The sequence below is a fragment of the Trachypithecus francoisi genome, unplaced genomic scaffold, assembly GCF_009764315.1.
Source record: "Trachypithecus francoisi isolate TF-2019V2 unplaced genomic scaffold, Tfra_2.0 Lachesis_group20, whole genome shotgun sequence".
Classification (NCBI taxonomy): domain Eukaryota; kingdom Metazoa; phylum Chordata; class Mammalia; order Primates; family Cercopithecidae; genus Trachypithecus; species Trachypithecus francoisi.
The window spans coordinates 63,115,261-63,128,277 of record NW_022681466.1 but is presented as its reverse complement, the minus strand read 5'-3'; the positions used below and the strand labels follow the sequence as shown (position 1 = coordinate 63,128,277).

General features: G+C 49.8%; 1 protein-coding gene across 3 annotated transcripts in view; it reads left to right on the top strand.

Moving 5' to 3' along the window:
• Positions 1 to 13,017, top strand: part of NTN1 (netrin 1) — a 250,431-nt gene that overhangs the window by 211,303 nt on the left and 26,111 nt on the right. The gene's annotated exons all lie outside the window — the stretch shown is intronic.

Here is a 13,017-nt window from a genome sequence, read left to right as displayed (position 1 = left end):
CCTCTCTCTCTCTGTCTCTCTCTCTGTCTCTCTCTCTCTCTGTCTCTCTCTCTGTCTCTCTTTCGACAGAGTCTCACTCCGTTGCCCAGGCTGGAGTGCAGTGGTGTCATCTCAGCTCACTGCAACCTCCACCTCCCAGGTTCCAGTGATTCTCCTGCCTCAGCCTTCTGAGTAGCTGGGACTACAGGAGCCCACCACCACGCCTGGCTAATTTTTTTATTTTTAGTAGAGACAGGGTTTCGCCACATTGGCCAGGCTGGTCTTGAACTCCTGGCCTCAAGTGATCTGCCCGCCTCAGCCTCCCAAAGTGCTGGGATTACAGGCGTGAGCCAAGCAACCCTTTCAGTTCCAAGGGGGTGGGTTCTGTGGCCTGTGTCCAGTCTATCAGTTGGCGGCAAATGACAGTGAATCAGGAATAGCAAGGATGCGTCAGCTTCCCCACCAAGCAACTCCTTACCCTTCACATACCAGGCAGAGACACAGCTACCCTCCCAAATAGCCACTTAGAAGTGGCAGAGCTTAGAAGTTGAAGGACATCAATAAGGAATACCTGAGTTCTGGGCCCCCTTAGGGTGCTGTGGTTGATTAGTGATGCCTGCCATGAAGTTGGGTAGGGAAACTGGTGGTCTTTGTGCTGCCTGTTCACTTGCTGTCAATCAGTGCTTCCTCTGTTGACCCTTTTTTTTTTTTCCTGGAGATATGTTGCTCATTATCAGACCTTTCAAAATAGGAACTCCAGGTTTCATTTCTTCTTCTTTTTCTTTCTCCTCTTCCCTGCCTGGGCTTTCATTACCATTAAGAGCCAGAACTCATCTGCCGTTTGGATGGAGAACTTCAGAAACAGGTGCAGGAAGAGAAATTGGCTCTCTCAGTGCGGCAACTTCTTGAATGTGGCCCACTTCCCCTGGAAGGCTGTGAACACCACTTTATCTCCTAAAGGCTTGGCTGGTGGGAGGAGGGGCAGGAAGCATCGTGGACGTGAGGGCACTATTTGGGGAAGGGTATGGTGGCAAGGATAGATGGGGGTAGGGGAAGCTACACAGAGGTTCTGCCTGAGGGCTGGGAAGCCGAAAGGATGGTCCCTTGTAAAGGGGCAGCCGGGTGCAGTGGCTCATGCCTGTAATCCTAGCACTTTGGGAGGCCAGAGCAGGAGGATCACTTGAGCCTAAGACTTCGAGACCAACCTGGGTGACATAGTGAGACCTCATCTCTACAAAAATATAAAAAATGAGTTGTGTGTGGTTGTGTGCACCTGTAGTCCTAGCTACGTGGGAGGCTAAGGAGAATCACTGGAGGCCAGGGTTACGAGACTGCAGTGAGCTATGATGGCACCTCTGCACTCTAACTGGGGTGACAGAGCGAGACCCTGTCTCAAAAAAAAGAGAGAGAAGGGGCATCTTCTGCATTGCGATGGGGGGAGGTTAAGGGTCAGTACTCACTAGTCATCAGGTTGCCCGTGGCTCTGTGTGTGGAAAGAGACCCCCCTGTCCTGTGCTGGAGTGGAAGGCAGCTGGTGTTAGGGAATGGGCCCCCTCCAGCCAGTGACTTTGGATGCTGAACACTTGTGCCTCTGTTTTCTCCTGTGCGTAATGGCCACGGCCATCCTAATACCACCTGAACTGCCTCTTCCTATGTGGCTGTGCAGCTTACCCGGGACACTGGGTGGAAAGCACTTTAGTGAGGGCTTTGCCAGTGCAGACTCATCACCATTCCGGTTGCTCCTGCTGCAGACAGGGCTGAGCTCCAACTGGGGCATGTGGATGAGGCACAGCCACCCTCTGAGGCTGAGGCAGCATCTGCAGGCTGGGAACAGGGTGAACCCCAGGTCTGGGACTGGTGGCAGAGCAGGGTCTGGGGTGACTTCGCGGTAGAATCAATTTCCTCAGCAGAGTTGACACTGGCGGGGGAGGACCGGGGCTGAGCAGCTGAGGGTCAAGAGAAAATTCTGGATGTCCAGGAGCTGGTTCAGCCAGCTGAGGTCTCCTGCCTCCAGTCAGGAGGGCTTTTTGCAGTCCCAAAGGCTCTGGGCAAGAGGCTTTAATCTAATTACATGCTTTATTTGAGCCAATTTGTTTTCCAATCCATCTTGTTCAGCAAAAAGAAAGAGCCTGCTGGGGACTCATTTGCACCCTCTTGTTCCAAGAGGGGTTGAGTTCCCATCTCACATGGTCAGTACAGCCCCGACCTCTCCCAGCCCTGCCACCCCACCCTTGAGCCAGGCTGCAGACCGCCCTGCCCTGGGGGGAGGGGGCTGGGGCGGCTCAGGTTGAAAAAGCCTGACAGGCTTGTTCCCCTCCCAGAAGCCCACCCCAGCATGCCTCCCCATGCTTCCCCTTTGGGGGTCCCGGTGCACTAGGCAGGAATGACACAGGATGGGCTGGAAGCCTGGGACCAGGCAGACTGGGAGGGGATTTCATCCTCAGGGGGTCACCCAGCCTCAGAACCTTCCTGGCTCCTCCTGTGAGAGCCGCCCTCAGAATCTAAGGTCCCGTATTTTTAAATCTGCAAATATATTTTCATCATAAGGCAGTGGATTTAGGATCTGTATTATTAAAGTCCAAACAAAACACCAAAGCCCTTCAAACCTCCCTGGAGAGGGAAGATTTATCGGCTCCTGCTCTCCTCCCCAGGCACAGAGCCACACTCTCCAAGCTTTGCTTTTTATGTTTTGCAGCATTTTCCAAAATTGCCTTTTTCCGCCCTTGCGAATCCTGCCTGGAGCCTTTACTTTTCTGCTGTTTACAGAGACTCGCTCCTTTGTGCGGGTTCCCTTGCGGAGCCTGGTGACTTCCACCTTTGGAGTAGGGGAGTGCCGGAATTGCTCTGCTGAGGGTCACTTTGCCTCGGCTGAGGGTCACTTTGCCTGCCGCACAGTGGTGGCAGCTGCGCCCGTTTTTACTGAACTTGCTCAACAAATATTTATTGAGGGCTTGTTATGTGTCCCGGGCTCTGGGGATACAGCAGTGAAGACTTCAGGGAGGAAGAGAGACAATAAACAAACCGAACTGAAAAATGTATCACTGCACACGGTGACAAGTGGTGCGGAGGAACCACATCCGCTGCAGATGGAGTTGCTTTATCCGAACAGCCAGAGGTCAGCCATTATTCAGTGAATCAAGGACACACTTGAGTGAGAAATATCTTTGGGTTTAAAATAATTGGTTGTGCCAGTAATATAATGAAATTGGTTTTCTGCTGTGGCTCCTAAAGATCATGAGAGCCAACCTCTTTGAGTGCCTTTCATGTTGGACTTCATCTCGCTGGAACTTTAAAATTTAGATTGTTACTCTCACCCCCACTTAATAAATGAGGAATCGGAGGTTCAGAGAAGTGCAGCAACGTGCCCAAGGGCACACAGCTTTGTAAGTCACAGAACCAGCATTTTGAGTTCCTTGGTTGCCTGTCTGCCACCTCCACTGTCCTGCTGGATCCTTCCCGCTTCCCAGGATCCTGCAGCCCTGAAGCGCATCAGTAGTCTGAGACCATTGCCACCAGAGCCATGGATTGTATCCTGGGGTCCAGGAAGAGATGTTCTTGTCCAACTAATACCCCACACCCCATAGACAGCAGGCTGAGACCTGCAGAAAAGCCTTCCGATTCAGAGCTCTAGGGTCCCGTGTTTCAAATATTAGCATCTCTCAAAGGTGTCATGGCCTTCTGATTTCTGGTGCCACTCAAACCCTCTCCAGCCCAACTCGTGCCCTCTCTGTTGTCAAAGAGTTTGGCAGGTTTAAAAGATGCCTAAACCAGCTGGGCACGGTGGCTCACGCCTGTAATCCCAGCACTTTGGAAGGCCGAGGCAGGCGGATCAGGAGGTCAGGAATTCGAGACCAGCCTGGCCAATATGGTGAAACCCCATCTCTACCAAAAATACAAGAATGAGCCAGGCGTTCTGGTGCGGGCCTGTAGTCCCAGCTACTTGGGAGGCTGAGGCAGAAGAATTGCTCGAACCCGGAAGGCGGAGGTTGCGGTGAGCCGAGATTGTGCCATTGCACTCCAGCCTAGGTAACAGAGCGAGACTCTGTCTCAATAAATAAATAAATAAAGCCTAAGCCCTTTACCCAGGCTGTCTCAGGGGTATCATCAGAATAATCGCAAAGGGTGCTGACTGATGTCTTTTGTTTGCGGAGCCTGCGTTTGTGGGTGTGTTGGTCCAGGCAGCCTTGGCATCTCACAGCGGCAACCACAGTCGGCTTATTGTCTAGCTTATATGTCCACATACATTAGAGTGTATGTGCCAGGGGTTCGCTGCACAGACAGTGGTGACTCGCACTGTGCTAGGTGCTGGGACACCAAGGTCTGATTTGCCAGGGGAGGAGGCAGACAGAAAATCCCAGACCAGGAGATGGGCGCTAAGAACCCGGAGGTTTCCCACCTGTGCCCGAGGCTGAGACGAAGGCTGCACAGGGAAATGGCACAGGGACGAATTCCAAGCACATTTGCCAAGGGGAAAGGCGTTCATGGCCTCCGGCTTCTCCTAATATCCAAGGGCTTAGGTCCTCTTCTTTCCAGATATCATTCTGCAAACAATAGGATTCTACCACCTTGCACTCCAGGGGAGGAGCAGACGCCCCCGTGGGCCTGATGGCCTCTGGATCCCCAGCCCTACCTGGCGCTCGGCCTGTGGCACAGCCAGTAAATGGACCTTGCTCCTGTCCGGAGACAGGGCTGCATCACTCGGATCCCACCACACCAACCCATTTTCCTGTGTCTGCTAAGGACTGGGCCCAGGACACGGCGTCTCAGATCTCAGCTCTCCTCCTGGCCTCACGAGGCCCCGGAATCTGGCCCTGCTTTTCCCACTGGCCCGCCATCATTCACCCTCCACTCTCAGCTGCAGAGTCGGAGGCCACCTGGAGCCCATCACATGCCGTTGGCGGCACCTTCGCATCCTTCAGGACACAGCTGAGATCTCTGACCTCCTCTTACCCATCTCACGGCACCATCGTCATTGCCTCCTCAGTCCTGTGCATGGGTAGCAGTTATGACCGTCATCACGACCGCATTTTACTGATGAAGAAGCTGCGACTTGGAACGGTGAATGGCCCCAGATCACAGATTGGATGATACAAACCCTTTCCCTGCAGCCTTGCTCAGTAGATTTTCACTTACGTCCTGGGGCCAGAAGTGGATTCATGGCCATGGTGAGCTGCAAGGGAGTCTTGGAAGCAGAGTATTCTAGATTGGAGGCATTAGGGTTTGCTCCTGAGGAAGAACGGAAAATCCACATTGCAGGGGCCAGAGCAGACCTGTCAGATCCAGGCCTGGTGTTTGAGGCTGTCCCAGTGGGTGACTCTAGGACAGAGTATACAGGAAGAAAGGCCTTGGTCCTGGGTGTGCATTGCACAGCCGTGTGCACCCTCCAGAAGCCTGCTTCTGCCCCGTTGGTGCACCAAAGGGAACCCTCTAAGAAGGTGGCCACAACTAGGGAGGCAGCAGAAAGAAAGGGCAGGGCTAACCTGAGCAGCACCTGATGGGGGCCAGGGCCTCAGGGCCCCCTCTGACCAGCAGAGCCCCGAGGACCCCAGCCTGGTGCAGGAAGGGGACCCAGTGCTTCAGTTCACCAGTATAAAGAACCCACATCCATGCCTCCTCACCTGAATATGTATTTGCAGTCCCTGAGACAGAATGTGGCTCAGGCAGCAGAATGACAGTCTAGGTTCCTGAGAGCCCTGACCCTGGCTCTTTGTAACCACAGTACGGAGTGGAGAGCACGTTCTGGCAACCTTGGGCATGAGGTGGGGCCTGGGCAGTCGGAGCACCTGCCCCTGAGAGGGAGAAAGCAAACGCCAGCCTCTGCCCTCTGTGATGAAACCTGGCAGCCCTAGGTGACCTGGGCCAGGCCAGGCCCCTCAGGTGGCTTTGCATGACATTTAAAAAAGAAGTCAGCCCTATCCAGCTCACATGGCCCCTCAAGCTTGGACTTATCTCTCAGCAGCTGCCCCTCTCCTTCCGTGCGTGCAAGGAACTCCAACTATCTTCCAGTCCCTGGACCATGCCGGGCTTGGTCCTGCCTCAGGGCCTTTGCACAGGTGGCTCTTCCTGCCTGGAACCCTCTTCCCTCAGACCTCCTTGCCCTGCCTCCTTTGCACTGTTTAGGTCTTATTCATGGGCTACCCCTCAGGGAGCTGTCCCAGCCACCCTGCTTAGGGCACTGTCCTCACTCCCAGCCACCTTACCATGCACACAATTGGCGTTCAGGGAGAGGATGAAACCACACACACACACACACACACACACACACACACACTCACACACACTTCTGCTGTCTCCTGGGGAGGGGTAGCACTTCTCCGCAGCAGAAGCCCTATAGATTGGGAATAGAAATGTCACTTTGTTGAATACAAATGTCATTTACTATAGGATTCCCACCCCTTGTAAGTAAATGGTCCTCATCCTCACTAAGAAGAGCCTCCCCTTGGCTGGTGGCTCACATCTGTAATCCCAGCACTTTGGGAGGCCGAGGCAAGCGGATCACCTGAGGTGAGGAGTTCCAGACCAACTTGGCCAACATGGTGAAACCCCATCTCTACAAAAATACAAAAATTGGCTGTGCATGATGGCGGGTGCCTGTAATCCCAGCTACTCGGGAGGTTGAGGCGGGAGAATCACTTGAACCTGGGAGGTGGAGGTTGCAGTGAGCCAAGGTCACGCCACTGCACTCCAGCCTGGGCTACAGAGTAAGATTCCGTCTCAAAAAAAAAAATAAGTAAATAAAATGAAAGAGCCTCACCTTAGACTATTTTCAGTGTTTCTTTCTCACACAAGAATTGTATCCTCATTGCAGTAAATTTTAAAATATAGATAAGACAATAAAGCGAGAGGATAAAAACCAACCCCAGGCCCACCACCCAACATTTCTGTGCACATGCTATTCTTCTAGAACAAAATCCAAACCCCTGCCATTGTTGAAAAGGCCCTAGGGACTCCCTGCAGACTGTAAGCCTCATCTCTGGCTGGGCAACCCTCAGCTTTTGCCAGCTCCAGTCTCCCCTCCTTTTGGTTCCTCATACTTTCCTGCCCCGGGGCCTTTGCACCAGCCGAGTGCTGGGATGCCCCTCCTTGCACTTCCCAGGGCTGATCCCTTGTCATCTGAGCGTCACCTCCTGGAACCAGTCTCAGTAGGTGACACTGAGGTCTCCACCTGTGCCCCCTGCCCCTGCGTATCCTCTCCCAGTGTGCGCGGCTCACTGTCAGTTCCTGAGTGTCACCGTCAGGAATGGGAGTGATGACACTCGTGCTCTTGGCCTTTCCCCTCCTGCTGTGGTGCCACCCACTGCTCCATTAGCCTCGGGGAACACCCAGTGCCTCCCAGAACCATTCATGTGGGAAGTGCTTAGTCAAACGTTTGAATGAATGTATGATAAATTCCTAGAAGTGGGGTTGCTGCGTTGGAGTGTGCGTGTGTGTGTTCTCAGGGTTTTGACACTCCATGCCAGCCACGCTCGGGAAAGTTCGTATTTTAATCTGCGCCCCAGTCACGTCGTGTGTGTGTGTATGCTTGCCTTTGACAGTGTGCTAGGCGGAAGTGCTGTATTCTTGTTGGTTTATGTTTTGTTTCTTGGATAATTTGAGATTGAACGTGGGCACATGTCCTCGTTCCCTTTTTATTTCCTCCTTTGTGAATGGCCTGTTCCTTTCCTTTGAATTTTGGGTTGCCGTCTTTTTCTTATTGATTCAGAAGAGTTCTTTGTATGTGAAAGACACCAATCCTTGGCTTTCTGTGTTGCAAACATTTTGGGCTTTCTTCTAGACATTTGCTTTCATAGGCTGCTAAGCTTCTTGGCCAGCCCATTGCTGGAAGATGCTTCATTTGGGGCATCCTTAACCTTTCCGTCCCGGAGGCCCAAAGTCAAATGGGCGTTTTGCTTTTGAAGCCAGTAGGGCTTGAGGGTGATGAATTGGGTCAGTGAGACTAGTACAGGCTTAGAGTGATGGGTGGGGGCTAGAGAGCTGCCTGTGGACCCCAGCTGTCCCTGACAGGTGGCTTTACCCCTGGATGAGGTGCTGTTGGTGAGGGTGGTAAGAAGGTGGTCTTACCTGGGGCAGGGTGGGGCGAGTCACGAAGTCACCTGCAGCCTAGGACCAAGAGGTAAGAGCCAGCTTGCTGGAGAGTGTCCTCCATTCTCATCATGCCTCACCCTTGATGGCCCCTTATGAAACCCACGGACACCTGCAGCACCTTGAAAACCGAATACGTGGAAACCTGGACTCTCTGGCCGCGGGGGTTCCATGCAGCTTTTTGGTTCCAGTTCAGGCAGCACCAAATATACTTTCTGGGCAGACTGGCCTCATTCACCTTTTGTCACCTGCTGGTGGGCAGAATGGCCCAGCCAAAATGGACAGAGCCAGCTGGGCGCCCTTGTTAGCCCCAGCTCTTCTCCCCTTAAACTCTTTCACCCTGGGCCAGGGAGAACCAGGGGCTCCTCCCCTATGCCCAGCCCTTGGCGTCTGCAACTTACCCAACCCTTCCAGGTTTCTCTACCCTGGGAGGACAGACCATGTTGGCTGGGTGTCCCTCGCTCATTACACCCCCTGCCCCACCTTCCCAAGCCTGACAGCCCAGAAGCAGAGCGGCAGAGGTGTTGCGAGCGAGTGGGCCAGGGCTGCTGAGAGCGAGACCTTTGCCAGCTCCCCGCCCTGCTCCAAGGGGAGGTGCCAGATGCGGTGCCCCTGGCTTCAGCCATGGCCGCCGGGCTCTGCCTGCCATATGCTCAGAGATGAGCCTCGATCCGGCAAGCAGGCTGGCCCAGCAGGATTTTGGCACCTGGGGCACAGGAGGCAGACCAGAGGGGCCAGCTTCCCAAGGTGGAGGAAGAGGCAGGACGGTCTCGGCCGCTGGGATTGGGCCTGCAGGCCACCTCTTGGCTCTTGGCTGGGGGTGGGTCAGGGGAGCAGGTGGGAGGAATAAAAGGGAGAGTAGGCTGCTCCCAGGAGGAGCCAGGATGCCAGCTAGCCAGGATGGGCCTGCTGCGAGCCAGGCAGATGGCGACCTCCAGGTCTCAGTGGCTCTCCCTGGGACAGAGCACGTCCGAGTAGGGGGCCAGGCAGTGCCTGTGTCCAGCCCTGGCAGCTTCTGTCTCTTTTTGGGGAGTAGAGTGAGAAGAGCAGCCCTGGTGCAGGACCCCCTGCAGAGCTGCCAGTATTTACCTATGCCCTCAATCCTAGCTCCAGAGGCTCCCCTGAGACAGCAGGGCAGCAGGGCATCCTGCCTACTATTTACTTGTTACTCCTAAGTGTGTCCTGGCAGGGTGGATGGGGTCCCAGTGGCTGGGTGGGGGTAGGATGGGAAACTGGGGGGCATAAAACATTGGGTCTCCTGGTAAATGAGGCTAATCAATTGGCCTATATAGGTGTGTGTATCTATGGTTATACCAGCTTTTATATTAAGGCTGAATCATAAAACTGTTTTTCTTAAGTTGCAAAATGGTCAGTTTTTAGCACTGTCATCTGTTTCGTCTTAATCGCTTTCCATCTTTTTCTGTTTCTGAACAGATCAAATAGCGTGAAATTGATGTGTCCTTTCAATGTTTCCATGAACCTACCTCTGAGACCATCTCTATCCAGACATTTCTTATGACTATTTATCCATTCAGATTCCATGTCTCTTACTCAGTTTAACTTGGTCCTTTATGTTTTCCTAACATTTTGCATTTCATTCAGATTTCCAAGATTTCTAGGCTAAAGTTGTATATACTAGCCTTGTAATTTATTTCTTGTTACTTCTATAAAGTTCTGTTTTCTTTTTATTTTATTTGCAGTTAAACATGACAATGTTTCATCTTTTTTTTTTTAAGCTTGTATTTGGACTTTTCAAAGAATCAGTTCTTGGATGTATTTATATATATTTTTCCTGTATTCTACTATATTAATTTCTACTTCTGTTGTTATTAATTTGTTCCTTTTGCCTTCTTTGGGTTTTGTTTTGCTCATTTTCTAACTCCTAGAAATGAATGCATTTCATTTATTTTCATTATTTCTTCTTTATAACAAATAATACCATTGTGGTCAGGAAATGTGGCTTGTATAGTTTTGGCTTCTTGGGATTAATTTAGCATTCTTTCACTAAGGATTTCTGTCTGTTTCATTTTGTATTACTATTGATTTTTGCTTAATATATTTCAATGAGATGTTATTCTACGTCAAAAAATCCTTGCTTAATTACTAGGTGATGTTCTTTTTTCCACTATAAACATGCCTGCCCTGAATTCTACTTTGCTGATACTAACATTTCCACTCTTGGTTCATTTTTTTGTTTTCATTTGCTGATAAACCTTTGCTACTGCTTAAGTTGTGAGCTCTTAAAAAAAAAAAAAAAAAAAAAAAAAAAAACACTTTAGGCCGGGTGTGGTGGCTCATGCCTGTAATCCCAGCACTTTGGGAGGCCAGGGCAGGCAGATCATGAGGTCAGGAGATCGAGACCATCCTGGCTAACACGGTGAAACCCCGTCTCTACTAAAAATACAAAAAATTAGCCGGGCATGATGGTGGGCGCCTGTAGTCCCAGCTACTCAGGAGGCTGAGGCAGGAGAATGGTATGAACCTGGGAGGTGGAGTTTGCAGTGAGCTGAGATCGTGCCACTGCACTCCGACCTGGGTGACAGTGTGAGACTCCGTCTCATAACAAACAAACAAAAAAACTTTAGGCCGGGCGTGGTGGCTCACACCTGTAATCCCAGTACTTGGGGAGACCGAAGCAGGTGAATCACAATGTCAGGAGATCAAGACCATTCTGGCTAACATGGTTGAAACTCTGTCCTAAAAATACAAAAAATTAGCCGGGTGTGGTGGCGGGCACCTGTAGTCCCAGCTACTCAGGAGGCTGAGGCAGGAGAATCGCTTGAACCTGGGAGGCGGAGGCCACAGTGAGCTGAGATCATGCCACTGTACTCCAGCCTGGGCAATACAGCGAGACTCCATCTCAAAAAAAAAAAAAATCATTTTATTTGGTTATATTCCCCTTAAATAGTACTCTGTTTTAAATTCAGTTTTTCAGTAGAGCAGTTGGATCCATTTACCTTCATTGTTTTGTCTTTAGTGGTTGCTCTTCTGTGATCTTAATTTATCATAATTGCTTTTTATATTTTTCATTTTTTCTGTTTTATCTTTTGGCATATTAGCTATAACTTATATTCTGTTTTCGCCAGAGTTCTGTGATTATCTTTGGGTTTTTCAGAAGCATTAGTTGATCTAATAGCTCTTACTTGTCAGAATCGAGCATGAAATAGCATCTTTTACATTCTCTATACTTAAGACAAAGGGTTTTATTCCCCACCTCATTCTACTTCGTAGTTTTTAATGTGATCTGAAGTTTCAAACTAAATTTAAATATTTTATATATACATAACTAGATAGATACACACACACACGGGGATGGAGGAGGAGAGACACTGATGTTCCCTTTCAAACAGTTAAAAATTTTGATATTTGCGTTATGTTTTAGAATCAAATTTGGCATCTCTATGTTTACTGGTTTCAGTTTTCATCACCAGTAAGCACAGAGATGTCAATCACATCACCTTGTGTTTATGCCATCACTCTCCCCTGTAAACTCTTACTTTTGATTCATTTCATAGTTGGTTGGAAAACATTCTCAAGTATTTATTTCAGAAAGGATGCATAATTGGAACATTTTCTGAGCCCTTGCACATTTGAGAATGTCTTTTCTTTATTGTGGCCTACATACATATAAGACAGTCTAGCTAGGTATAAAATTCTTAGTCACAAATTTTTCCCCTTAAGACCTTATAGACATTGCTCCATGATCATCTCACTGGCTCGTTGTTGTTGTTTTTTAATCTGTATATATTCTTTTCTTATCCTGGTATTTCATATGTTTTGCAAAGCTGTGTCTGGATGTTGGTCCCTTTTGTTGATTTTTGGAAAACTTCAGTGAGCCCTTTCCTTCTAAAAATGTTCATTGTCTTTTTCCTCTAAATTTTGTAAGAGTTTCTCCAATGTATTCTCCATGTTTCTGGATCAGTTTTCTACAGTATCATGAATCTTTGCTGCTTTCAGAGTGGATTACTTATTTATTTTTAGAGACAGAGTTTTGCTCTGTCACTCAGGCTAAAGTGCAATGGTACAGTCACGGCTCACTATAACCTCAAACTCCTGGGCTCAAGCAATACTCCCACCTCCACCTCCCGAGTGGCCATCACGCCTGGCTATGGTCTTTTTGTTTGTCTGTCTTATTTCATGTTTTTAAGAGATGGGATTTTGCAGCGTTGCCCAGGCTGGTCTTGAACTCCTAGCCTCAAGTGATCTTCCTGCCTCGGCCTCCCAAGTGCTGGGATTACAGGTGTGAGACCACACCCAGCCCTTCTGAAGGGGATTTTAATTGTGCTACAGGGATTTCATCTTTTTCCAACTCTTTCTTTTACACATCATCCTTTTTGTTTCAGCTCAGCTTCATCTCCCTTACTGCCTTTCTTATCCTAGTTCATGGAGGCTGTGTCATTTTACTCTTTTTAGTCTGCTGTGCCCATTTCGCATGTACACCTATCGTGTATGGCTGTTTTTAAGTCATACATAAAGTGACAAAGATGAATAGTTGCAACAGCAACTGTATGGTCCTCTATGTATTCACTGTTTGGTCCTTTGAAGAAGAAAAAAATTGCAGATCCACATACTAGTGCAATGGCTGGATTCCCATCTCAGATTTAAGGAGGATGGCCAGGAAGGCGCAGAGCTCCGTCTTCAGCTCCTTGTTCCTACCAGCCTTTCCCTGGATTTCCTTCTGATCTGTGGAGGCAGTGCTCTTCCTTTCTCTGCATTGCCTGATTTTCTGATTCTCTGCAATGATTTAGAGAGAAATACAAGGTGAAGCCGGGCGCAGTGGTTCACGCCTGTAATCCCAGCACTTTGGGAGGCCAAGGCGGGCAGATCATGAGGTCAGGAGTTTGAGACCAGCCTGGCCAACTTGGTGAAACCCTGTCTCTACTAAAGATACAAAAAATTAGGTGGACGAGCTGGCGTGTGCCTGTAGTACTAGCTACTTGGGAGGCTGGGGCAGGA